We start from the raw sequence: 27,966 nt of genomic DNA, 5'->3' as shown, positions 1-27,966 counted from the left end.
GTATTTCGTAATACTAATAATTCGTAATACTAGTAATTTATTTATATTATTAGTAAAATATTTATATTATTAGTAAAATATTTATTTTCCCTGTTTATTTTTTTCACTTATTTACTTATTTTTTCATTTATAATTTTGGCCACTTTTGGCACACACCTAATTATCATCAGAATGCTAATAATTCGTAATACTAGTATTTGGTAATACTAATAATTCGTAATACTAGTATTTGGTAATACTAATAATTCGTAATACTAGTAATTTATCTATATTATTAGTAAAATATTTATTTTCCTGTTTATTTATTTATTTTTCATTTATTTATTTATATTTTTCTCTTTGCTTGATTTTTTTTATTCTGCTTTCATTTTTCTGTTTTCAAAGTTTAAACTGCCAAATTTTTGGTAAATTTTATTATTTACTAATTATTTTCCTATGATACTCTGGAATATTATGTAGGCTCTTCTACTTGAGAGAATTAGAACTTCTCCATCTTTTCTTTTTAAGCCTGCTCCTTCATTTTTTGTTCCTGGTTTTTTAATTTTCTTTGGTTGTTTTTAGCTTTTTTTGCATCTAGGACACATGCATACGAAAGATTTTTTTGAATAGCTAGTCCTTTGTTAGCTATTTAAAATCTATTTTTTAAAATTTTAATTATGAATTTTTACCGGCGTAATGCCACTTTTGGCACACACCTAATCATCATCAGAATACTAATAATTCGTAATACTAGTATTTCGTAGTAATAGTAATTCGTAATACTAGTCATTTCGCATTTCATCCCTAGTATGTAATGTATTTATTTCAAAACAAGCAAATATTTTTCATCCAATATTTTTCCCCCACAAAAATATTTAAAGAAATAATCGAATGATCAAGTTTTTCGACTTGGGAGCTGTTAGGAATCTTGATCTTAATATTCAGGAACCGAATCTTCAGATCCCAGATTTTGATAGTCTAATACTCACTGCTTCAAATCGATAAGTGCCTGCAGCCTTAAATACTTCTTGCGCTTATAGAAATATGATTTATCTAAAAATAAGACCGTTAAAGCTCACTGGTTCTCTTTCCTCTTTGCTTTTATCACATTGTTGCTCTGCGGAAGTTGATCAGTTATTAGACAAAATGTATGAGCCAAAATCTCCAATATTTAGACAGCTTTTAAATAAAGAAGATTCTTCGGATAATTATTAAAGAAGCTGCAATTCTTGTGGATAATTATTATTAAATAATTATTATTTTTATTTTGGATTTAATCGATCTAGTTAAATCTAATAAATAGGTATTCTTCATTCCTAGCTGTTTAATTGGTCAAGACTCTTAAAATTATAAAAATCAAATCCATGATAATAAACTATCAGAATGAAATCATAATTTGCAAAAAACGTAGAATTCGCTTCTATATTATGTATTATGTAATATAGGTTTCTATCATAAACGCTGTATAAGTTCAGTATAGAAAGTGTTTATATTATATATATATATATATATATATATATATATATATATATATATATAACATTTAACTAAATTTTCTTTTTTATGGAGATTCTTAGAAGAATGTGCATAAAGTATTTCTTTTTGGTTCGGGAACTTGTGGGTTTGACTTGCAACAAAACTAGAATTCATTTTTTCATTTTCTAGTGGATAAACTAGAACGGCTTCCATTTGATGGAAAGCTCTGCAGTAATAGAAGATCAAATGACGAAAGCTTGAGTATCGATTCCATCAAACATCAACTCATTGCAAGAAGTTTCAACTGCTTAAATCGGTGAAGATTTAAATGTTTTCACAGCAGTTGGTGTGAAGTTTGGAGGAAACCGAAGAAATTATAATGAGATTCGAAAGTTAAAATACAACCAATTTTTTGATTTTCTCAATTAAAAGAACGGAAGTTAAAAACCAAATGTTTATCTTCTCACACACATATATAGAATATATAGTAAAAAAATTTAACTAGAACCATGGAAATTTTGGAGGACAAAGTCGCTTCATCGTCATATCCTCATTATTCAAAAGAGTCCCTAATAGTCCTCGCATATAATTAAAAAGGGAAGAATCATATTAAGTCAATTTTTAGTGTTTAATAAGACTCTGAGGTAATTTCCGGATCAATTTTACTCAATGATCTTGAAACTTCAAATCTTGATTCATTAGAAGATCTACTGATCTTGAAACTTCAAGATTGCAATTGAGGAATCACAATTATTAATAAGCTCTAGCAGAAATTTTAGTAGAAGAAATGTTTGATAAACATGAAGTATAAAGTTAAAAATTAAATTTAGATTGTTTATACCCTAGACTCATATTCACCTTTTTCCTACTTTTCTGTCAGAACCAAATTCATAAACCGTAAAGGTTATTTTCCCTTTTAATATAGTATGGATATGATCAGTTTCATTTTTTATCCTAGAACTAAAACGAAATTCATATGCTTCGCTAGAATAAATTCTTCTTCTCTCAGTTTTTCCTTACAGCTGATGCATGAAAGATTGCAGATTTCTCAAGCGAATAAACAATTAAATTCCATCATTTATCTTTCTTAAAGATCTGTTGCCAATAACAGATAAATACCGATGAAAAGTGAAAATTAGTTCCAGGAAGCGTTTTGAAAAGACTTTTAGTTCAATGAAATACTATATTTAGTCTAAAATTCTTGCTTTGATAATATAATAATTAATATGAAATTAATGATGAATGTTCAAAATAATTAATATGAAATTAATGATGAATGTTCAAAATAATTAATATGAAATTAATGATGAATGTTCAAATTTTAGTGTGAATGAGGATTGTATATCAGGGTTTCCACTTTTCATCAAGAAAAAGAATTAAGGACCATAAAATTACATATTTTCTACATAAAAATGAAAGTGACAAACCTATATGAAGTATATACTTATTAATGTTAAAATGCACCATTACTTAATGCTTAAGTGAAGAGCACAATCGACACCTGTTATGCTCATCTTGCAGTTAATAAACCAATATTTGTAGAAACAATTTTTCTCAGTAGGTTTCGAGAACATTATACAAGAGCCATTACCATCAGGCACTGGCTGGCTACAACTAGGCGTTAATTTCACACAAATTAATATTAAGAGCTAGTTTATAAATATATGCATACTTGAAAGGCAAATGCGTTTTCCCTTCTCTCCCAAAAATTATGAATGTATATTTCTCCTATTTTTCAAGGACTTAAAGGGGGCCACTGTGGCCTGCTGGTAAGCTCTCACATTCGGAATTAGAGGTCTCCAGGCTCGAGACCCAATTCCACCGAAGAACCGCTGTGTAAGCGGGCCTGGTGTAAGCTAAATCTGTCGGAACCATATGTCCTCCCGCTGGTGTGGTGCGGAAGTTTAAAGAGGGGAATGTCAGCTCAGGCGTCATCCTTGTCATCTGATCGCGGTTAAACATGACGATGTCCGTCCCTTAGCCTTAGCGTTGCTTTAAAAGGGGACGTTAATATAATTAAACTAAATCAAGGACTTATCTAAAAATCAGGTGCTTTTCGGTTAATAAAATTCAACGAGTTCCGATAGTAAAATGCAGCGTAAAAATAAATCAAGGTAATAAAATTCAGAAATAAAAAAATAAAATTCAGAGAGCTTTCAAAGAACGTGGAAACTTTGTTTTCGTAAGGAAATAAATAAATATCTAATTTAGTAAGACTTTTAGATTCTCTAAACTGTTATAAACAATTTTTAAAAATTTTTATTGCTTGGTAACATTTCACATTTCATCCTTTTCTTCGAAATCATAATACTCTAAAAGTGTACGTAACTAGTATTTACCTCCATTAGAGATTAATCAATATTGTATGTTAAAAATGTAATAATCTACATTTTATTCATAGCTTATTACAGATTGCTTACTTCTTTGAAACCCCTTTTAAGGAAAATTACTTTTTTCTCAGGTAAATATTTTCCTCTATCGTCCTTTTCATAATTTAAATATATGTTTTTCGGCCAAAAAATCTTCTTCGATTTACATATTTTGCAAATCAGTAAGTATCTATCAATAAAGGATAACCAATTTTGGAGAGTGAAAAAAATTTTTCTTCGGGAGAGAATACCTTTACCCGAAACAATCATCGTGACGTACCGGATTAGAACCGAGATTTTTAACAAACAAAAAAGCTTACTTTAAATAACAACTTTTTGATGTGTTAAATGTTTTTTAAAAATCAGTCTCACTGTAAAAAAATATAACACGAAATGTTTGAATTGCTTCATTTAACGGAAGATCGACTTCTAAATGTGAAGGAAGAAAAAATATTTATATTTCTTTTCTTTGTACCACATATTTAAAGCGTGTTCATCACATCAGGCTTAGTTTTCACGTCCTTGTACAATAAAACTCGAAATAATTAATCAATAATTTGATCTTAATTTTTATTTTAATGTTCTTAATATTTATAAATTATTATTTTAGACTGAAAATTACTTTTTATGAATGACAAATATTTCAAAATATTTAAATGTAATTTAAATTGATAATTATTTATAAGAATGCAGGCTGTGCGAAAAAATTTTAATACTTTAAAAAACTATTAAAAATAAAATGGATATGAAGCTACGACTGTTTGTATTCAACAAAGAAAATAACTTTAAAAAAATAGAGATTTAGAATATTCGATGTGCACATCATGTCGAATGCAATATATTTAGTCAACAAAACATTTCCCATAAGATCTATTTAGTACCGGAGAATCGAGTCTCATTGTTTGCTGCGATTTGTCTTTATCATGTCTCGGCTTTAAAGGTGGATTTAGATCGAATGTAGTTCCTAATTTAAACTGTACATAGGTAGCAGAATTAAATTCTATAAAGCACACAGCAGTTTGAGCAATTTAATACATTGGTAGCCGAATGAAATATGAATGACAATATCAATGAGCTTATATCATTCTATGTCCATGCCGATATAAAAATTATTTCTTATATATTGCATTTTAGGAATTCAAAGCATTTTTTTTCAGTTTATATGAAGATATAACAAGTTTTCTTCTAGAATTTTCAACACGGTTTATGAGGAGTATGTTTTGCATCGATAATCTGTCTATATAGAGAGTATTATATTCTTAAAGGTAAAACTTTTAGAAGTGTTTCTGTAGTCATCAGTAATGTAATTCCTTTTATTTAGTAAAATTTTAATAGTACTTTACTTCAAGGAGAACTCGAAATATTTTTAAAACTTTCCTAATTACTGCAAAAATTTCTTTCAGTATATTTTATAATGTCATTCCTTATTTTAAGTATATAAAATTATGAAATAAATCAAATAATAATTATTTATGTTCTAGAATGCACTTGTACTAACAATGGCTTATCGCCTAGATACTACATCCAATTCTGACTCCACCATTACCTAACCACTGGTTTTCTGAAACACTTATGGCAAATAATTTATTTTTGGTTTCAAGTATAATACTTTCAGAAAAAAGAACAATTAAAATTTTATGGATAGATACTTAAAAGTAACTTTTAACATAAGCATTAAAAATTTAAAAAAGATTATTCTATAAAACACTTAATTCAAGCATATAAAATTACAAACTTTTGAAAATTCTATGCTTCCATAACTCACTATTATTTGAACAATAAAAAAAGGATGAAAAATTTCGAGACTATGTCATGAACCGAAAGAATACACATTTACAATATTGTGCAAAGAGCGTTATTAATTACTGTTTTATTCAAAAAATAAACATTCATAAAACATTTTTAAATATTCATAAAAGTGGTGTTGCTTAGCTTTTCATTAATTATCGTGGATGTGTAAACATGATAAAAGAAAAAAAACAAGACCCGAGAAAAATCAATATATAATTGCTCATAATTTTACGCTTGATTATCATTCTGTAAAGCACTAACAAGGATATCAGTCTTTGTAAAGTATTTTATCAAGAGCAATGCTTCTTTGTTTTTTTTAAATAAACACTAAAAAAGAAGTTCGGTTTATTATAATACATGCAGCAAACGATAATATCATAGACTAAAAAAAAACAGCGGTGGAAAGCGTTGATGAATAATTCATCTGCTCAGCGTTTGATGCATAAAGATTGAAAGAAAAAAAAAAATACTTTTAGATAATAATAAATGAGTTAGTTGATATTCGAAGGTTTAATTTAAAAACCAAAAGAAGCTAACAATTTCTTTTAACAAATCTCGATGATTTTGAGTTTAGTTTTAGTAACGAACGAAATAAAAATGAAATTTCCTTTCAAATAACTAAAAAATATTTTTCATAAGTGTAAAAAAAAAAAAAGATTCGAATCTCTCGTGACATCATTGTTGTATCGCAATGTTTTAGCCTTGATTCGTCTATCCTTATTTTATTTTTAATATTTGTTTTTAACTATAAAGCAGCAATAATGCGAATACAAAAAAAAATCATGTTATTGAAACGCGTGTACATAAATGCAGTTGCTAAAACAATGAATTGTTGTAAATAAAGATTTTATTCCTTTCCTCCTGCATAAAATTCTGGAACTTGGGTAAGATCACAAATGCCTTTCGAAAAATAATTATGAAATATAATTATGGCGAAGAATAGTTATGAAATATAGTTATGGCGAAAAATAGATCGTCGGTGTGAATCTAGAATTTTTACTGAATCTATCATGTGAATACTTACTTTGAACGATTTTTCCCCCCGGCTGATTGATACCAAATTTTAACACGGAATTACCATTATAGTAAAGTCATTACGGCTTTTTGGCGACAACGGTTGGAAGGACTTGCTTATTTACACTTTAGATGTTAAATCTGAGTACTAGATTTTATCTATCTAGTTTACTCCAGTTTGTAGTTATATTAATTTAAATTCGAAAAGCCGGTCAGAAAGACTTCCTCAGAACGGAAATTGTTCAAAATTTCGTAGAAATTTACAAATTTGTTTTAGAGTACATATACCAAATTCCATCCATCTAGCTCAAAGCGTTTGATTTTAGTTATCGTGTTCACAAACAAATATATAGACAAGTATAATGACAAAAATATGTTTTTCGGAGCCAGGTTGATTTGAAATCTAGAATTCATCGAAATATCGCGTGGGAATTTTCGTGACGATTTTGAGATAAAAATTAATCGGAATTAGCGAAAAAAAAAATTATAAACAAATAAAATGGATCCAGAGAAGCTTAGTTCTGAATTTTAAAGTGGTGAAAAATTGTTTTTTCTCAGTGACTCTTTTTACTCAATGGCATGTTTCAAAATTATTGACTAAAAACGATAAAATTTCGGCAAACCTTTAAATAATAATCTAATTAAAGGTTTGGAAAACCTTTCTAAGTGAGCACCTTCCGTGCAAGAATTAATTACCTGACAGTTTTAGTAAATTTAAACCCAACTATCTACACTGTAAGGCGTTTTGAATGACTTTTTTTTTTAAATAAAAAAAGCTTGTAATTTACAATTAATCTATAAACAATTTAATTCTAAAAAAAAAAAAAAATGTTAATATTTTATTTCGACAAATTTGAATCTCCAAAGTTCAGCTTTATTTACTTATAATATAAAAACGAAACTTGTTTTTAAATCAAAAAATGTGTTTCACATCAATCAAAAAGCACATCTTCATAGAAACGAGCTATTTGTTAATGGCTAGCGAAATTGAAGCGTGTAATGAACTAATTGAAGTGTGTTTATTATTTATTAACCTTGCGGTGTTTACTAGTCTCATGTTGTTGTTGTTTCTTATGGCACTTGCCATGGACAAACTCGCTGTTCGAAGGCAGCCGCTTTAAGCCTGAGGGGGAGCGCCTCTTGTTTCTAAAGTAGCGCCATCTAGGGCTAAGAGAACGACTTTAGCTACACACAAGTCACAACCCTTTTTACGGGGCGGACTTAATTCACGCATTTCATTCACTCATCCACGGATCGTAATTTAGACCTGAATCAGAGAACGATCATCCCTGATCCAGTACCCCCAGTGGTATTACTCTCAACATGGAGAACTTTGTGACTACGACAGATTTTACGCACGTCAACCACCAAGCACGCGGGGAATCTTCGGCCGGCGGGGTTTGAACTCGCAACCTAAGGGACGCGAATCCAACGCTCTACCAACACTAGTCTCATGTAAACACCATAAACAAATGTTATGCTACCACATTTAGATTAATAAGGAATTATTTGGTCTTGAATGATGGGAAAAGTAAACATTAGACTTATTAAAACTATTTTGCATATATATTATTCATAAAAGAAGAAGCGTATTGAAACTTCACTACATTGAAAGTGATTTATTGCTTATCAAATATTCAAAGCAATCTTACGAAAAGCTCGATGTCTTATTTAACTTCTGTGATTTTCTGACTTAATGGCGAGACTTAATAATAAATAATTTCCTTGTGCGTTATCTACTAGTACAGATGCCAATATTAGTATTTTATAAACATTTGTTCACAAATATGTATAAAGAGTTCCTTCACTGCATATTTCAAAATATCAGCAAGGTTTTAATTATGTATCATCAATATGTTTGCTTCAAGTCAGTAAAGCTTTTACGACTTTTAACCCTCTGACTGCGTAATTTTTTAAATTCACTATTTAGATGCGATGCTTGCAAATAAGTTCAAATATTTTTTCAAATAAAGTGAACTAATATTATATGTTACACGATAATTATATGATATAATAAAAATCTGTAATCCTAAAAATAAATATACCAAACTGTGAAAAACGCGGGATGCAATAGAAAATTGATTGCTTGCCAACCCACGGAAATCGCGGGATACGCAGCTGGAGGGTTGATTTTTATTAGCATACTAAAAAGTAGACTTTAAAAATCGTTAATCGTAAAAGTAAGCACTTTGAACTGCGAAAAACGCGGGATGCAAGTGAAAATGGACTAATTGCCAACTCGCAGAAATCACGGGATAAGCAGCTGGAGGGTTAAGTCTGCAAAAACTACAATACAAAAATTTCTTCAATATTTGCATTGAACTTATTGAGTATTTTAAACTATATATATAAACATCACGTCTTTGTACTTTCTTGTGTATGAAGTATACAAAGGGAAAGTATGTCAACTGTCAAAAAATTCGATCAGATTTGATCCATTTTCATGGTCCAGACCTAGCTAAGTCCGAAAACACGTTTTAGAGATTATGCCTATCTGTTTATATATGATCAAGATAACTCAAAAACACTTTCAGCTAGACGCATGAAATTTGGTATAGAGTCTCTACTCCATATATATATTTTATCAAATTTTAACTGATATCCATTTAGAAGTCTGTCTGTCCGCCTACCCGATTATATGTGAACACAATAACTATCATGCAAAGAGAGATGTATAAAATTTGATCTAGATTTACACTTATTACTTTATATAAAGAATACATATGTACCAAATTTGGTACAAATACTTCAAGGGATGAATTACCGTCTGTCGATCTGTACTATCACACGCATGTAAACGCGATAACTTAAAAACGAATGATTTAAATAAGAATGAAATTTGGTATGTGACTACGATTGTAATTCTGTATCAAATTTCGGTTATAATCGGAGGGGAAAAGGAGTCAAAAACAGACATTCTGTTTTCTGGTACTTCTACATTAGCTGAACCCCAGCGATTAATCGCCAAAGATTACAGTCTAATAGTTTCTTTCGCAACAATCGGTCGTCAATAATCTAGGGTTAATAATATACAAGTGCATTAATTAGAGAATATGAGAGAAAACTTCAGGGAGACAATTCGTGTTGGTTTAATAAAATAATTTATTAACCAACGGAGTGGGTTTTTTAAGTACGTCTAAGAAAAGCAGCACACAAGTCATGAAATTGAGATGCATTGTTCTCAAAATTAATATTCTGCTGATAATTTTTTATTTTCTTATTTATTTGACTTACATCCAATACTGGAGTTACACGAGGGGATCGGCATAAGAATTTTGATGTATGATCATATTGCCACATTGAAGAAAGATAGCCGAATCTCCATGGCTGAATGGTCATGCCACTGGTCTCATAATCAAGAGACCGTGGGTTCGAATCCCGCTAGAGACAATGCGATTAAAAATGTATGTAAATATTTAATTCCTTGATTTTATGTTTTCTTTTATTTCATGTTCCAGAAGATACTGGACATTTCTTTAGTTTACCAGACAAGTGTTCTGGACTTTTCTTACTGTCTTCAGAAAAGTATTCTGGAACTTTCCCTGCTAGTATAAAAGCAGAGAATTTGTCAGTCACTGTATTCCCAGTTCAGAGTTCAGTTAATAAATTGGTTTAGCTCTACCACTTGTGTGTGCCATTCAGTTCTATACTATAGCATCTAAGTGACAATATTACTATGGGGGCTTCTCTCTTCAAACTTCCCACACTGAGAGAGGGGGGGGGAGGTTCGGGCTTTTAAACTCTAACGTGATTCTCTGTAACGTACATAGCGTATCTTTGATAGAATATATCAGCTTAAAAAAATTATGATAATAAAATATATTATTGTTGCATTTAATCAAATAACCGCTTTTATACTAATAGTCTAATCGAAGCCTAGTATGCTGATATATTTTATACAAGCCGGACATCATAAACCAAACTTTGATGTCCAGTCGAAATTTAACCTGGATTGATTAATAATATTTTTATATTTGAAAATATCTAATTTTTAAAGTATGTTTACGAAGTTCTAATTATAGAATCGAATTAATTTATAACTAACTTCTGGAAATATTAAAGTAGTATAATATTTATTATTCAAGATATACAAATTCATAGAACAATAAAATGTTTTGAAGTCTAGTTTATAGGAAAGGGAATGAAAAATTGATTACAAATTTTCACCTATAAAAACACGAAATAAGTTAAATAATATTTAAAAATGAGTCTAGTAAGCGGCAAAAATCACTTTATTATATATATATATATATATATATATATATATATATATATATATATATATATATATATATATATATATATATATATATGTAATTATATTTTAAACTCTTAATTTAATCCAAATTAATTTCCAAAACTTCATCTTAATTTAGTCCATAGTAATTTCATTCTCTTATTTCCTGATCCAATTTCACTTTCTCTACTTAATTAATTCAAGAGAAGCTTTATGAAATTGCTGAATCGGCTAAAAGCCTAAACGTTCCCACACTCCGAGTGAAGGGACAAAATACCGCTGCCTTTACAAATTCTTCTAAAAAATCCCTGTGTTTCCCTTGTTTTTTGATTGGCATGCCATGGAAACCCCTATTAAAACATCACAGTAAATAAGACAGGGATAATTTGTTTCTCTCTCTTTTTACGCCACTTCCTGCCTAATCTCTTGCTGTGAGCGGACGTGCCTTGTCCGCGCCTTCTTGTAAATATATTGTGCCTTCCCAAGATGGATTAAAGCGAATTTAAAAATGCAAAATGTATCTTCTATGTCTTCGAAACTGCATTCTGCTTCAAACAAAATAATGCTTAAATATATATTTCTAATTTTCAATTGTTATAAAAAAGTAACCTTCTACAACAATTTGGAAAACTGAGAGTAACAAATCTTTATATACATGGATATTTAAATTTAATAGCTTTAAGCTTTCTTTTTCAAAACATTTATTAAAATTGGTGCACAATTCTTCAAATTCATCATATGGCTTTACCACGTGAAGCTTTAACACATTAGAGGACAATTCAAAATGAAACTTTCAACTCATTATTGGGACCCTCTAACTGCAGACAATTTCTTGATGCATTTCTTTTGTAAAATTATTATTCGCAACTGATATTATAATTAGGGCTTGTTAAGTTCAAATACTTTTAAGAAGAGTGTTTCATAACTCTTTGTACTTGCTTTAGAAAGTAATAAAACTCATCAAGACAAGGTCCAATCATCATAAAATTTATGGTCGCAACTAAAGTAATTAAGCGCTAGGGATGGTAATTGTGTTCCGAAACGGCGGAGAACAGGGTTGATAATAAACAAATGTGCGAAAACCTTTAATTTTTTGAAACAAACTACTAAAAAGTGTTGTTGCTAATATTGGCGCAACTTATCCCGCCATATAAACATTACCTATATTGATGCAAATACGAAGATTTCATGTTAGCCGAAGCTATGTCACATGGAAACTATCATAAGATATGATGGTAATACGATCTTCATCGGAATCGATGCAGCTGTCATCATAGATGAGGCATTTCCTATAATCGTACAGAAAACTCTAGATAAGTTTATGGTCGCAACTAAAGTAATTAAGCGCTAGGGATGGTAATTGTGTTCCAAAACGGCGAAGAACAGGGTCGATAATAAAAAAAACGTGCGAAAACCATTAATTTTTTTAAACAAACTACTAAAAAGTGTTGTTGCTAATATTGACGCAACTTATCCCGCCATATAAACATTACCTATATTGATGCAAATACGAAGATTTCATGTTAGCCGAAGCTATGTCACATGGAAACTATCATAAGATATGATGGTAATACGATCTTCATCGGAATCGATGCAGCTGTCATCATAGATGAGGCATTTCCTATAATCGTACAGAAAACTCTAGACGTGAGAAATCTAATGAATACGCTTGTTATTCGATGTGACAGCCCAGACTCCAGTACTTTACTCTCTAGTAATTTACCGACAATGCGTTCTATGATTATTTGTGTGTATGATTGTGAAATTACGACTAAATGTTTTATGATAATTTGGCCTCATCACCCTAATCCTCTAACTACAAAAATGTTAAATTTATCTTAAAACTTAGTGCTTCCAAATAGTCTCAAACACTTTTCAACATCATAGTAAAATGTTATTCAGCTTTATAAGAGTAAAAGATAAACAGAACAGACATTGGAAATATCAGGATACAACGAAAACAGAAAACGCTGGAGGATTAAAATTTGATTGGGTATTTTGTAACACCCTGCAAAAAGCGTCATAATGCGTAACTTTCCAAATTGTGGTTTATTCCTATCTGAGATAAAAAGGTTTATTAAAAAAGTTCACAATCATTTTTTTATATAGTTTTAAGAAACTATTTTTGCAAATGCGAAGTAAAACTTCCGAACCATGCAAAAGCGAAATAAAGTTTCCGAAACAGAAGGTTTTCACAGAATTTTTTTTTCAGTGTCCTTCTTAACCGCTTTTATAAAAGTATCGATTTTGTAAATAACTAACAAGAATCAAAACATAAGAAGCGGAAAACCTGAGTTCCCCTCAACTGAAAAGGACGAGAAAAGTGCATTCGGTCTAAACACAATTACGGCACAATGTTTGGAAATGCTTTTCAAGTTGGTATTTAAACAAGACAGCATACAAGAAGAAATGTCGAAAGAAACTCGATATGTCCTTTTCCCTCTATGCTTTTAAACGAGAAACGGCATTTTCTTTATTGGAAGTTAGTTGGTAAAGACGGGAAAAAGTGCAAAACTTTCACCCGTTGTGATAGGTGCCGAGACAAAATAAAAACTATTTTGAACATTTTTGAATTCCATTAGAAGAAGAGAAGAAATATACGAATTTGGGAAGGAGTATGAAGCGTGGAATAAGATGAATGACTTCTGCAAGGTACTGCCATAAATCATCAGAATGAACATAAATGGATATGTTTATCAATTCTGAAAGTTAAATTTTTTTCTCGAAAAGTTTTGACTTAAAAAACGATTTTTCTGTTTGAAATGTCCAGAAAAAAAATACTTAAGAATTTAGTAGTCATGATTTTAAGTAGTCTTATCCCTTGTGCATAAAGTAGCGTTGCCGATTCGTGCGTTAGAATACAAAACTTTTGGTATTTGAATTTGCAATGGTGCGAAAGTGTTAAATGATTCAAAAACCAAAAATCACTAGGACACTTCGAAATCTCTCGGGTATCTGTTACCTTCTTCTATAGATCCAAATAAAACAAGTCATCTATCTAATCAGAAGGTTTAACCCTTTCTAGGGCCGTGGGAAGTATGCTTCCCACCAAATTTATCAATCTTTGTATGAAATTATGTAGGTTGGCATAAGTTCTGACAATTTTTTTAGAAAGACAGAAACTTAGATGCTTCAGTTCCTTATCTTAGACAAAATGATGTGTTTTGATTTGTTATTAATTATCAATTAACCAAATTAATTAATTAATAAAATTAAATTTATCTGATAAGCTAAATGAATCACTTTTCTTATTCTTATTTCAAGCCTAAAAATATTTCAACATACTATTACTAGAAAAAAAATGGCCCTTTAAAGGGTTAAGTCAAGGGGTTAGATCTTGAGATACAAGTAAGTTATTCCAACCATAATGCATCAAAGTTTCTTCCAAAGCCAAAATCTTGCTTGAGAAATGTTTCAGAAATTGAAGGCTTTCTTAATGCTAAAATGGATGTAAAATTGTCTCATTTTTTCAATCAAAATTATATTGATTAACAGCAAATATCCAATAAAAAACTCGGCTGTCAAATATTTGCAACATAGAACTACTGTCATTGTCATAACGAACTGTCGATGTCAAAAAGCACACACCACAAAACATACGCAATTTTAACACGTTGGTTGCCGCGTGACCCATACTTATTATCTAATTAGAAGACCTCTTTTCTACTACAGTTAGGACATAAAGAAGGGAGTCATCTAATTAAAATTATAATAAATCATGGTAGCATACGTATTAATGTAACAGCTGGAACACTATCGACCTATCGACTTTACGGTCTTTTCTGACAGTACGTTGCAATCATGAATCACATATAATAGTTTGAAAATAGATTTAGTTAACCTATATAAGTACTTTTCTCCAATAAATTTATTTTAAGATATTTTGATATAACAGTGACGTTACTTTGAATTACGAAAGAATAAATGCATACACAGTAACGCCCGGAGACAACGGAAAAACATTGATTTTAAAATCTAGACGTACTTTTATTATTGAAGATCGTATTACTTGATGAAAACATTTCTTACCTTCAAAACAAGTTGATTTGCTGATTTCGGCCTGAAGTAAGGCACATCCAAGCCTTTGCTTTTTGCAAAGAAATCTAAAGAAAGAAAAGATTAAATTATTGATTCAGTTGTAAGCGTCAACATGTTAACATTATATAATTGTAATTAATATGCAATTTTGTTATGAAAGCATGCCTTTGTGGACCAATAAGCATAATTTTTTTCATAAATATGTTCTATTTTTGTTCTTCAATATCTTTTATAATTCATTATAATTATTATGGAATTCTTCATTAATTTTTAATTAAAATTATTCGATAAATTCAAGATTAAGTTTTGAAAGTATTAAAATATTGTACTTGAACTTGAAATATTTGAGGAAAAATATTTCAGCGAATCAGGGTATGTGAAAAATAGATAAAAAAAATTTCATCTTCACAAACATGACAGAAGTTATATCAAAGCGAGTAAAAGCAATTTTAATTAAAAAAGTAAAAGAAGGTGAAGAAAAAATACGTTGAAAACCGCCGATTAGGTGATGTTTTTCTGTTTGATTTACACAGGTACGAAAGGAGTGTTCAAGTTCCTTATTTGTTTATCATTTCATAATACATTACAATATTAGTCTTTGTTTCTGCTATCTTTATAGCTCATTCCATGAGCAACACCAATATGGCGGACTAGAATTTTATAATCTACCCATTTTTATTGATTTATATTTGTGTGCTGAGATAGAAAATTTTTATGTCACATTTAAAAAACAAAAAACATGATCTCTACCTTTTGCAATATTTTTCAGTAAAGTTTAGAAGGCGGCGAAACGTTTTATGTAATATTGGTAATGCATTTCATCATGAAAAATAATTCCTTTCTTGCTATCATGTAGAGTTTAGAAAAACGGACTTTTAACATTTTTCCATTTGAGCATAGATTTAACCCTCCTGCTGTTTAACCCGCGATTTCCGCGGGTTGCCAATCAGTCCATTTTCTGTTGCATCCCGCGTTTTTCGCAGTTTTTTTTTACGATACGCAGTTTTTGTTTATTTTTACGATAACAGATTTTTATTATATCAAACTATTATCGTGTAACATATAGTATTAGTTCAGTTAGTTTCAAAAATATTTGAACTCATTTGGAAACATCGCATCTAAATAGTAAATTTAAAAAATTCGCAGTCCGAGGGTTAATTGTCTTTTCCTCATCTTCTATACTCTATATGTTGTCAATGTAATACATAAAATTTTGATAGTGGGTATTTCGATATGGAAAACACTTTGATTGAAAACATAATTGTCATGCCCACAATAAAGTTAATCTTTTAAAGTAAAATTATATTATTTGTAACTTATTAATACATGCATGCATGAATATTTTAAGCTTAATATTAAAATCGTTAATCCAGCCGTTAGAAACGCAAATGTTTCATTCGAAAATAAGCCGTGCTTTTCCTAATAACTTTATAGAAACAAAAATATAAGAAAACGCCAGATTCAATATTAACTTTTTAAAATTAAAGTAACAACCCCACTGTTGTAAATTTGAGTTTCCAATCGGAACCGTTGAAGCGGCAACTCTGACCCAATCTGAGCCGTTGAAATGGCGGAACCTTCCTGTCTTCACGGCTGTTTCTAAAAAAAAGCTAACCCATACTTGATCTTGAATTTCTATAGTCCTTTAGTGGTCCTAATTCACTAAGAGTAACGATGGATATTTTCGAAATTTTTGAGACTTTAAATATACAAAAAAAAAAAAATTATGATTAAAATTTTAGATATTAACCCTTTGTACAATGGTGATTCTCACTCATCATTCAAGACGGGGCATCATTTTGACATTATTTATTACATTTTGATTGTTAAAAATACCTAAAGAGAAGTAAGAAGATATAAATTAATTAAATGGGAGAAAACATTTATATATATTTATTTTTCGGGAGCGATCAACAAGCCTTTGTATGAGGTGAATAATTATGAATCTAATTACTTTTCTGAGTGCAAAGGGTTAATTTAACTTTCTGTCAAAGTTAACTAACTACCCCTAAAGAATAATAATGAGTCCATGCATAAATGCAAGAAATATATTTCGAGGGAGACAGGATTCAACTCTTCAAGTAAAGCAGTTTTCGAACACAAAATTTGATAAACATACAGTTTAGTTTAATCATATTTATGTCTAATTTTATAGGAAGACGAGTTTAGTTTAGTTATATTAATGTCGCTTTTTAAAGCAACACTAGGGCTATTTTGGAATGGACCTCGTCATTTTGAACCGCGGCCAGATGACGAGGACGACACCTGAGCTAGCACACCCCTCTCGAAACTTCCACACCACACTAGTGGGAGGACGTTTGGCCCGGGCAGATTTAACGTGCACCAGACCCACTTGCACGACAGTTCTCTGGTGGAATCGGGTCTCGAACCTGCAACCCTCCGGTTCCGATGCCGAGACTTTACCATCAGACCACCGCGGCTCTTGTAGGAAGACGAGGGCTATATCAAGACGGGCCTCATAATCTTATCGGTTCAAAATTTTCAACCATGAACAAAGAAAAAAAAATAGCTATTTGTATTTTTTTTTGTACAAAAAAAATCATATCTCAGAGGTGAACGTTATTAAGACAATAAGGCTTTTCAGGTAATGATCATCTTAGCACGATTGATTACTTCATGCAATCTCCTAAAAAATTCTCAAACAGCATTGTAAGAAAAATTAGAGTAAAAATCTGATAACATTTCAGATAACAAAAAAAAAAGTTCAAAAACTTACACAACCTTGTCGTTTCAAAACACAAACTCCAACAACTTTCCTTGCCCCCCCCTTTTTTTTTAAAAAAAAATTTACTCCCCGACGTGACATTTGACTCGGAATCGGAAAAAATAAAAGCCACCCATAGCTGAAGAAAAAGTCCGAAAATGGTTTCAAGGAGTTGAAAAAACGTGTTTTCATCCCCCCTCCCTTGTGGCAATGTCAAGATCCTTTATATCTCTAAAACGCTGTCTACACCAGTCATGTCACACACGTCTAAACAACTGCAATTCCCGTTATTATTAAGAACAGAAAGACTTGGACCGTGGGGATCAACCTGTACATGAACTCCATCAAAAAACGACTTGGATTCCCTTTTTTTCCTTACTTTTCCTTACATTTGCCACCACCATTCGGGTAATTGAACATCCTACGTGGCCTCGAAGAGCAGATTGGGTGAGCGCAAAACACGGAAAACACGGATATAAAATATCACGTAAGATCCAAATTGCGGAAAAATCATTTCAAAAAGATGGACATGCATACGGCTGATTGAACTCAATAGCTTTTTTTTTCTAAAGCTTCGCCAATGAAATAACGAAATTATTTTCTGATATTTTAGGAAATGGTAGAAAAATTTGTTAGCTCTCCTGGAATTTCAGAGAAGTGCTTGATAAAAAAAAAATCATCATAATCGATAAATATATTTGTACGAGATTTTAGAAGATTAGTAGTAAACCAGTGCGAGTGTTCCCCCCACGATTTCTCATATAATACGCAATATTTTATCTTTTGTGCCTAATTTCATGGCATAATATACAAAATTGAATATCGGCATAACATACAAAATCGAATATCGGCATAATATTTCTTATACATTTGGCACAATATCTCTCATTGAGGAATTTCTCCCAAATTCAGATAAAGATCACAAACTAATACCATAAATCCCCTAACTGTCTACGCATAAATCGATACACCGCTGGACAGTTAACCTTTTTAAAAAATTTGTCCAAATTTTAAGAGCGATAAAATTCTGGTGATAAAATTATATGCCAAATGTCATTCCTCTAGCATATTGTTTTTATATTTATCCGAAATATAAGAAGAAAAAGCATTGTATTCGACAATAAATTTTTCTGTGAAATTTCAATAATTCTCAACGCTTTAAAATTTCTCCGAGTCCAGAAAAACGAATTTTAAGAATTATGTCTGTCTGTCAGTGGGTATGTGAACTCGATAGTATAAAAGTATTGTGGACTATACAGCATGAAATTAGGCACGTATGTAGTTTTTTACTAAATTTGCAAGACTGCCATTAAACTTGGGACTCAATCCGTCATAGGGTTGACCGTCTGTTTGTCCGTATACGTGAACGCGATGTCATAAACACAACTGCTTAGACAAATGAATATTGGTATGTCATCATCTCAGCAACACGGTAGATATGCATGAAATTTTGGACCTCATCGGTCAAAACAAAAGGGACCCCAAATCCATACTAAGTTTTCTACATAGGTCTCCGAAGCACAATGCGGTATAATATGTTAACGCTCCAGAAAGTGGAAATCCATTCTCAGTTTTCTGCATTATTCTCTGAAGCAAAATGAGGTATAATATTGATACAAACCTGTAATTTTGCTTCCCATCACGAATAGTGTCATCGTAAGAAAGACTGTCGAACGATCTGTCCTGTGCGTCTGAGCTGGTGCCGCGTCAATGACCTCAGAGCTTGGCGACAAATTTGACGGCCGTTTGGCAATTTGGTGACTTTGGCGACAAAATGGATAATGCTGCAAAGTTCGAGACTTTTCATGATCCATCCACTAGGAACCGAGATACACCCAGATACGCCCTGCTTGGTCTAGAAGCTTCTAGCTCTGCATTCCGAGAACTATAAAAGGCCGGCACTCTCAAGCTGTGTGTCGTGTAGTCAGAGTCGCCGACAAGTAAGGAGCTTTCCAGAGAATAGCGAAGCAACGGCGAATTACCAGCGTTGTGTGGAGCGAGTACTGAACTGCTGTGTGCCGAATCCTGTTGTCTACTGTGGAGGCAGCGTCGTATATTGCGTGTAGCCAGTTGTAAGAAGTAGTGGGTCGGCAGCTAAAGCGAGAGAAGTTCAGCCATTGGAGAGACGGTAGAGCGAAGCTCCCAGGATCACCTCTCCTGCTGGATTCTGTCTAGCCTTTTCGTGTGCAGTGGGCGATTACTACTTGAGGGCTACTGTCGTTTGTAGTGTGCTACTGTGTTCGTCTCTGCTGTAAATATTTGTCGTCTGTGTTCTCGTCGTCTTTGTATTAGCATCTTCGTGTAAATAAACGTCGTCGTCGTTTTCTACTGTCACCTGCTGATTGTGTGTTCTCTTCACTATACACCCACTATCGAAAAAGAACCCGACTTCGGCTGTGAGGAAAATCCTTAATAATATGTTAGCGCTCGAGAAAATAGAAATCGATACCCAGTTTTCCACACAATTCTTTGAAACACAATGCGGCATAGTGTGTTGCTACTCGAGGATATGGATATCCATACTCAGTTTTCTACATAGTTCTCTGAAGCACAATGCTGCATACTATATTAGTACTTGAGAAAGCTGAGGGAGAAATTCTCCTATTAAATGTTCATGCTCACGTACGTAGATAAGTAAACATACTTCTCTTAAAATATGATCTGAGGAGGGTACCAGCTCAGGTGTCGTCCTCGTCATCTGACAGCGGTTCAAAATTACGAGGTTCGTCCCAAAATAGCCCTAGTGTTGCTTCAAACGGGACGTTCAAGAAAATCAGAAACATGTTTTTTCTTTCTTTTTTTACTCAGGAGCGTTTTAATATATGCAGATTCATCCCAATTTTGAGCTCAATTTTTTTTGACGATTGCAGTGTGCATTTCCTTTATGAGAAAATAAAAATCAGCCTTCTAAATCTTTTAGATACCGTAGATGAATTTGGCTTCCTGTTCCAAATATAGAGGCAGTCTGTTATATTAATATTCTGTTTGAAGTTTATGAAGTTCAATGGTTTAGTGTCTGAAAAATCTGAGCTGTGGCAACCCTAAACCAGCATTTTATTTGCCAAGATTTGACCCCAAGAAACCTGGAGGATTTTCATGTTCAGTAATATTTTTAATTCACGAGATCTCACAAACGGTAGAATCAAATTTGAACCCATAATCTACCAAACAATAACTAGAATTTCTCATCAGGCCACCTTGCTCCTATAAAGATTTTTATTCTGAGGATAGGTTCAAATCCTTCACTAACCCCAAGAAAGTTAAACATGTGTTTGAAATGCCTTAAATATTTTTAAACTCTCTCTTCAAAAATGCTACAAAGAAAGTAAAAACCGGAACCTAATGTTATTTCTACAAACTGATGCGGAAATTAACAATAGTCTCTCGGTATATATTAAATTAAAACTTGCGTATATCTCAATATTCATTTTCATACATTTATAGACCTGTACAACCTATACTTTACCATTTTGATATCTGGATATTAACTAGCTTTTTATATATTTGTATATATTTATTGATATAATGCTTTTGCCTATAAAAAGATTATATAAAGATTTTATCAAGAAGTAGCAGAAATAAACAGGAAAAGTACAAAGCTGTTAGAGTGTAACAGAGTGTCGTTAAGAAAAATATTAATCTGCATTTTTGGAACACATAAGATAAAATTATAAAAAGATTCACTATATTTTTGAAAAATTGTATTTCGTAGATAGATTGAATACTGTACTTGATTGATAGACTGAATACTGTACTTGATTGATAGACTGAATACTGTACTTGATTGATAGACTGAATACTGTACTTGATTGATAGACTGAATACTGTACTTGATTGATAGACTGAATACTGTACTTGATTGATAGACTGAATACTGTACTTGATTGATAGACTGAATACTGTACTTGATTGATAGACTGAATACTATACTTGATTGATAGACTGAATACTATACTTGATTGATAGACTGAATACTATACTTGATTGATAGACTGAATACTATACTTGATTGATAGACTGAATACTATACTTGATTGATAGACTGAATACTATATTATGATAGACTGAATACTATATTATGATAGACTGAATACTATATTATGATAGACTGAATACTATATTATGATAGACTGAATACTATATTATGATAGACTGAATACTATACTTGATAGATAAATAGAATGATTAACATTATTAACTACCGTCTCAATATTTATGATACTACAATGCCCGTTTATTTATATTTATGCTCATTTTTTCCACTTTTGTTATGAAAAATTCGCCAAAACTCCAAAATTAAAAACAACATTCTTGTTAATTAACAGACAGGAAAGCATAAAAATGAATAAAACATGAAAACTTATAAAATACCAAATACTATTCAGTTTTTTCCCAAAACTTAACCCCACAGAAGAGAAGAGTCATAGCTGATAAAAAATTCAAACTTTCAGAAAATCAATCAAAAGGGCTTAACAGTTTTGCATAAGTCTGCATATAAGAAAGTTATGGCATAATTTAATATGTTGATTTTAAATTATATGTTTGCGTGTGTATATGTTTTTATAAGAGGATTTTTAAGATACAAGTTTTCGAAAGAGAAAAAAAAATTTAACCTATGAAAACTATTCAATAAATTATTATATTTATAAAATAAAAATATCTAGAAAATTTTGATTGATTTCTGAAAAGATTATGGAAAGATACAGATTTTTTTTTAGATTTTAAAAAACAGGCCTGTTATCCTCCACATGCGTCATTTATAATTTAAAAATCATGATTGAGCAGTTTGTAAGATTGAAGTAGAGTTTTTCTTTTCTAAAATATTTACATCATCAAAAGAAGTCAAGTGAAAGCGTAAAGCAGAGTCAAATTGATTTGCATTCCTACTAAATAATGAATGATGCATGCATCCAAATATTCTCCGTTAACTACCATTTAAGAAAAATTTAACTTTCCACTGAATTCGCGAATTGAATAGCTAAAACTGAAAACAATGACTTTAAAAAGAGATAATTCAATAATTTTTTTAGTATTTTTTTACTATTTACTTAGAAGTGGATGTGCTCTTCATTTATTTTTATGTTCGAAGAACAATTCTAACTCGTAAATCTTTTCAAACGATAAACGCTACTATGAAGGGCAATTTTCTATAAAATGAACATAGTTTCATTCCAAAACTATTTTAAAGCAAATGCTTTGATTTAGAATTATTACACAAGAGAATATAAAGCAAACTGCTGAATTCACTCGTAAAATAAAGCCAGAAAATATGCAATTTGCTTTAAAAATTCTGTGTTAAAGATTCTGAAATTGTCTAGAAAGTGTTTAGAAGAAACGCCAGAAATAGCATTTGTAATTACATGACTTTTGAAAAACTTACCTATAGCAATTGAGAAAATATGCAACAGACAGTTTTTATAAACATAGAACAGTCAGATCGTAACGGTTACAGGCAATTTTGTGGAGAGATAAAATCAAAAACAATTCTATAAAATGAATTATGCAATTGGAAAAAATTTTAAAAACAACTCAAGATCATTTTCTTTCATATCTATTCTAATGGCTATAATACCATATATTTTGGCATTTAAAAATAATTGCCGGCGTCCTGGCATAGGGGTAGCGCATCTTCCCTGTGATCTGGGCGTCTCGAGTTCGAATCCCGGTTCGAGCATGGTTGTTCTTCATCTGTGTTCTACCTGTGAGGTGCATGAATGTGCCCCCCCCTGTAAAAAGGGGTTGTGCAATCGAATGTGTGTGTGTCATTTTCATATGAGCTAGAAGTCAGACTTCCGCCCTCGGGTGCTCATGGGTTTTTACCCTCAGAAGCTACTGCACTCCCTTTCCGTGGTAACGCGGACACGACATCATCATCATTTAAAAATAATTTATTTACAACAAATATGTAAATAAAATCACTAAATATGTTAAATTTATAACATCAATACTTAAAGATAAGCAAAATAATGTTGGCCGCTAACGCCATTCAGATCACTGTGGCCTGGTGACAAGGGCACAGCTTAGGGATCAGAGGTTCGAGACCCGATTCCATCGAAGAACCGTGCACGTTAGGCCTGGGGGACTTAAATCCGTCAGGGTCAAATGCCTTCCCGCTAGTATGAGGTGGAAGATTGGTGAGAGGGTGCCAGGTCAAGTATCATCCTCTTCATCTGAACGCGGTTCAAAAATGAGTTTTGTCCCAAAATAACCCTAGCGATGATTTAGCATTAGTAATATTAAAGTACGCTAAACTAGGTAACGCTATTTGACTAATGCCTGTGATTTGCACTTCCTAATTAGATGGCTTCTCCTCTATTAATATAGAGCATGAGTCATATTATGAAAGAGTGGTGTAAATCATGGCAGAGAATGTGGGAAATAATCTTTTATAAAATTCAATAAACCCCTGAGTGTTCTCTCCTACACATTGTCGTATACTTAATAATGCGGCGCATTCTATCTTCGTTTCTTAGTATAGAGAAGAGATTCGAGCATGAACCCATTTCCGTCGATCTACGAAGTTAACACTTTGACAGTTTTGATTTCGAGATCACAGACTAAATTCACCCGTTTTTGTTGCATTTAATAGGCATTATTGTTCATTCTCGGATTCGGAAACCCTTTGCGTCTTAGCGCATAAGTCAGGAGACGTTTATTTCGTCAAAAAAGGGTGAGAGGACAGTTAAAAAGTGGAGATGTTTACGTTTAATAGTAAGGTGAACTCAGATTATTCGGGGAACAAGCAGGTGTAATAACTGCTCTTTTTTTATGCGTATACCACCCCTTAGCAAGGTACAATCTTCGAAAAACACAAGTCTGGCGATCCTGAACGAACAGTACGTCTATATACGCATGAAATGACTGGCAGTCAACACGTTGGATGATTTCAACCAACATTTGATACAGATTTGTGATTTTATCAATAAAAATATATGACAAAAACTCATTTATCTCTTTTGTTGTATTTTTGAGTTTTATATTCACATGTGCATACCCTAATGAATAGATCACATATCAAGTTTCCTCCGCCTAGCTTGTTTCATTTTACAGTTATTGCATTCACAATTCGACACAAAGACATAATCCTAAAAATGGTTGGCGCAGTTTAGCCAAGGTTGGCTCTTGCGCCAATAAAACTCGCAACCAACCAACCAACCAACCTAAAAATGGTTTTTACACTTCCATGGAGGTCTCAAATGTGGAAATTTGTCAAAATCTCGAAATTCAATTTTTAGATAAATGCAGTGTTTAGAACGCAAGAAAGTAAAAAGTTCAATGTTGTTTATAATTAATTTGCTTCGCGAAAAACCAAAATATGTCATGGTATAAATCAATTGCGAATTCAAAATGATGTTATTTATAAAAGGGTTGGATCAATTTATTAAATAAGTAAAACGTATTTTTCGATCAAATAATTTTTAAGACAATTTTGGATTATGAAATCTCAAGAACAGTATGGAAGTTTCATGAAACAAGTAATTTTCAAAAGTTAAAAACACACGCACACCCAATTATTCTCTGAAGAAACGATCAAAATTTGTTTACTTTGAACAAGGAAAGTTCATCACAAGTTTATGAAACAAAAGTTTTAACCAAGAATTACTTACGATATCAAAATACAGTAAAACTTCCATAATAAAAGCAACGAGAGAGAAAACAGAACATCTTGTTTTCAAAATTCTATCTCTTTCCATAAAAATTGCTGGTAGCTTAATTGAATCCTTTTTAATTCTTGCTAATATCTTTCTTCTTAGACTTATTAATTTTCTGGAGCGGCATCTCAGATCTTTCAAAAGGTAAAGAATCTTTTTGTGCATTTAAGAAGGGAATTTTCTGCTTTTTTCTTAATCAGGTCTAAGCTTCGCTTTATCAAACTTCTAAATGGCCGAGTTAACATACTAATGATGAATAATTAATGATCACGTGGCCTCTTGTTAGATGTGGAAGATTAGTTTCTGAACACAGTTAATCAGGTACTAGAGAAAGACTTTGCAAAGCTGAAAAATGGCTTTAAATATTTTCTTTTCTTTTTTCTTTGTACAAAATTCGATTCCTTTTATGCTTTCTTTTTTATTTATATAGATTGAAAAATATTTCATCGCGTTTATATCAATACGCCGTATACCAGATTTACAAAAACATGTATTTTGCAAAACATTTGTATAGATTAGCTATTTAAACTCTCAAAGTGTTGTATTTTCTGTTTTTAAATATGGGAAACCCTCCTTGTTTTTGCGCTTGCGCCAATCGGCTAAGATTTCAACAAAATAGAGGTAAGATAACAGATGTAGGAGAGTACGTTTATATTTTACTAAGGAATATATAGAAATATTACAAAATTTCAAATTAAAACGAAGTAGACAGCCCCAAATTACGAAGCAAAACGACAATCAACACCGAAAAAACAGGAAAAAGAAAAATCCACCGAATAAAGATCTTCATAAAAGTTTCCTTCTGTGCATATCCCTTTTCTGAAATCGGCCAAAAGTGATAATCATGGGATTCTGAAGTGACGGTAAGCGATAGAGGATTGCGGTTTATTATCACAAGATACCATATACCGCTATTGTTTCCTGCTCCTACATTAAGATTTTATATATTTTTCTATGAGTGGTTTTTAGCATATAACATTCATATGCAACAATGATAATTTATAAAAAAAGGTTAATTTATATTGCCATCGTGTTTTGAAGTTACTACCATAGTCTTTCGGTTGCAGGCGTTTAGGTCTGCATCGAAAGGCTGTAGTAAAGGCGAGATCAGATGACAGGAGGCAATTGACTTGGTACCACGCACTTATAGCTTTAACACCAAATAAAATATCATATAACTCTAAACGATTGACAGTAAACTCAACGTGCAATAAGCTCACGTTCTAACTAGACTGGATTTAGTTTAGTTTAGTCATATTAACGTCCCATTTTTAAAGCAACACTAGAGCTGTATTGGGACGGACCTCGTCATTTTAACCGCGGTCTAATGACGAGGACGACACCTGAAGTGCGACCTCCCATAATACAAACTTCCACAACACGCTAGCGAGAGGAGGTTTGACCCAGACGGATTTAGCGTACACCAAATCAGCTCACACAACGGTTCTTCGGTGGAATCGGGTTTCGAACCTGAAACCCTCCACTTGCGAAGCCGAGAGATTATCACCAGCCACCGCGACCTTTCACTAGACTGGAATGGAATGAGATCATTTCCGTTTACTTGGAAAGACCGAGCAAAGCTTTCTTTTACAAGACGTGTTTGCTCCATCATCTTTCTAAAACGTTATAATGTCACAAAAGAATAAATATGAATTATTTATTGCTAGGGACTTGATTTTATATTTCGCCCAATTCTACACGGTACCTATTTCTATCTAAACATTAGCTCTATTGTGGTAGGAAATTTTCTGTCATTTTAGTTTTTCTGGCATATGAATTATACAAACAGAAAGTACTGTAAGAATAAACAAATTCGACGCATACGAATTATACAAACAGAAAGTACTGTAAGAATAAACAAATTCGACGCATACGAATTATACAAACAGAAAGTACTGTAAGAATAAAAAAATTCGACGCATACGAATTATACAAACAGAAAATACTGTAAGAATAAACAAATTCGACGCATACGAATTATACAAACAGAAAGTACTGTAAGAATAAATAAATTCGACGCATAAGAATTATACAAACAGTAAGTACTGTAAGAATAAACAAATTCGACGCATACGAATTATACAAACAGAAAGTACTGTAAGAATAAAAAAAAATCGACGCATACGAATTATACAAACAGAAAGTACTGTAAGAATTAAAAAAATCGACCTCGATACTTTGATAAATCTCCCCATTTCAGACCACCCTGGGTCTTAAAAACGCATTTTTGGTATTTTATGTGTCTGTTTGTCTATGAACACAATAACTACAAAACGCTTTGAGATAGTCGAGTGAAATTTGGTATGTGGTTTTTACACTAAGATTGTAGATTTCTATACCATTTTGAGCGAAATCCATTCAGAGGAAACTTATCTGTGTGTCTGTCCGAGTGTAAATGCCTACAAAATACAAAGATTTAGATAAATAAAATCTAGTACACAATTACAATTTAATTTAGCGCCATAAAATTGTAGATTTTAAACCAAATCCATTTCCGAGTTGACTGTCTACACATTCACATGAACACTAAAAATGTAACGACTCAGATAAATGAAATTAATATCCCAACTTGGTGGTACTAAGTTAGTTAGATTAACGTCCCGTTTTAAAGCAACACTAAGGCTATTTTGGGACGCACCGCATAATTTTGAATCGCGGTCAGATGACGAGGACGACACCTGAACT

General features: G+C 31.8%; 1 protein-coding gene across 1 annotated transcript in view; it reads right to left on the bottom strand.

Moving 5' to 3' along the window:
- Window positions 1-27,966, bottom strand: part of LOC129958547 (hexosaminidase D-like) — a 202,848-nt gene that overhangs the window by 98,618 nt on the left and 76,264 nt on the right. The window contains exon 3 of the mRNA XM_056071088.1: window positions 14,896-14,969. The gene's annotated coding sequence lies outside the window, so the exon portion shown is untranslated. The remainder of the gene's footprint in view (window positions 1-14,895; window positions 14,970-27,966) is intronic.

The sequence above is a fragment of the Argiope bruennichi genome, chromosome X1, assembly GCF_947563725.1.
Source record: "Argiope bruennichi chromosome X1, qqArgBrue1.1, whole genome shotgun sequence".
NCBI lineage: Eukaryota > Metazoa > Arthropoda > Arachnida > Araneae > Araneidae > Argiope > Argiope bruennichi.
The sequence above is the reverse complement of the archived record's forward strand: the minus strand, read 5'-3'. Positions and strand labels throughout refer to the sequence as shown.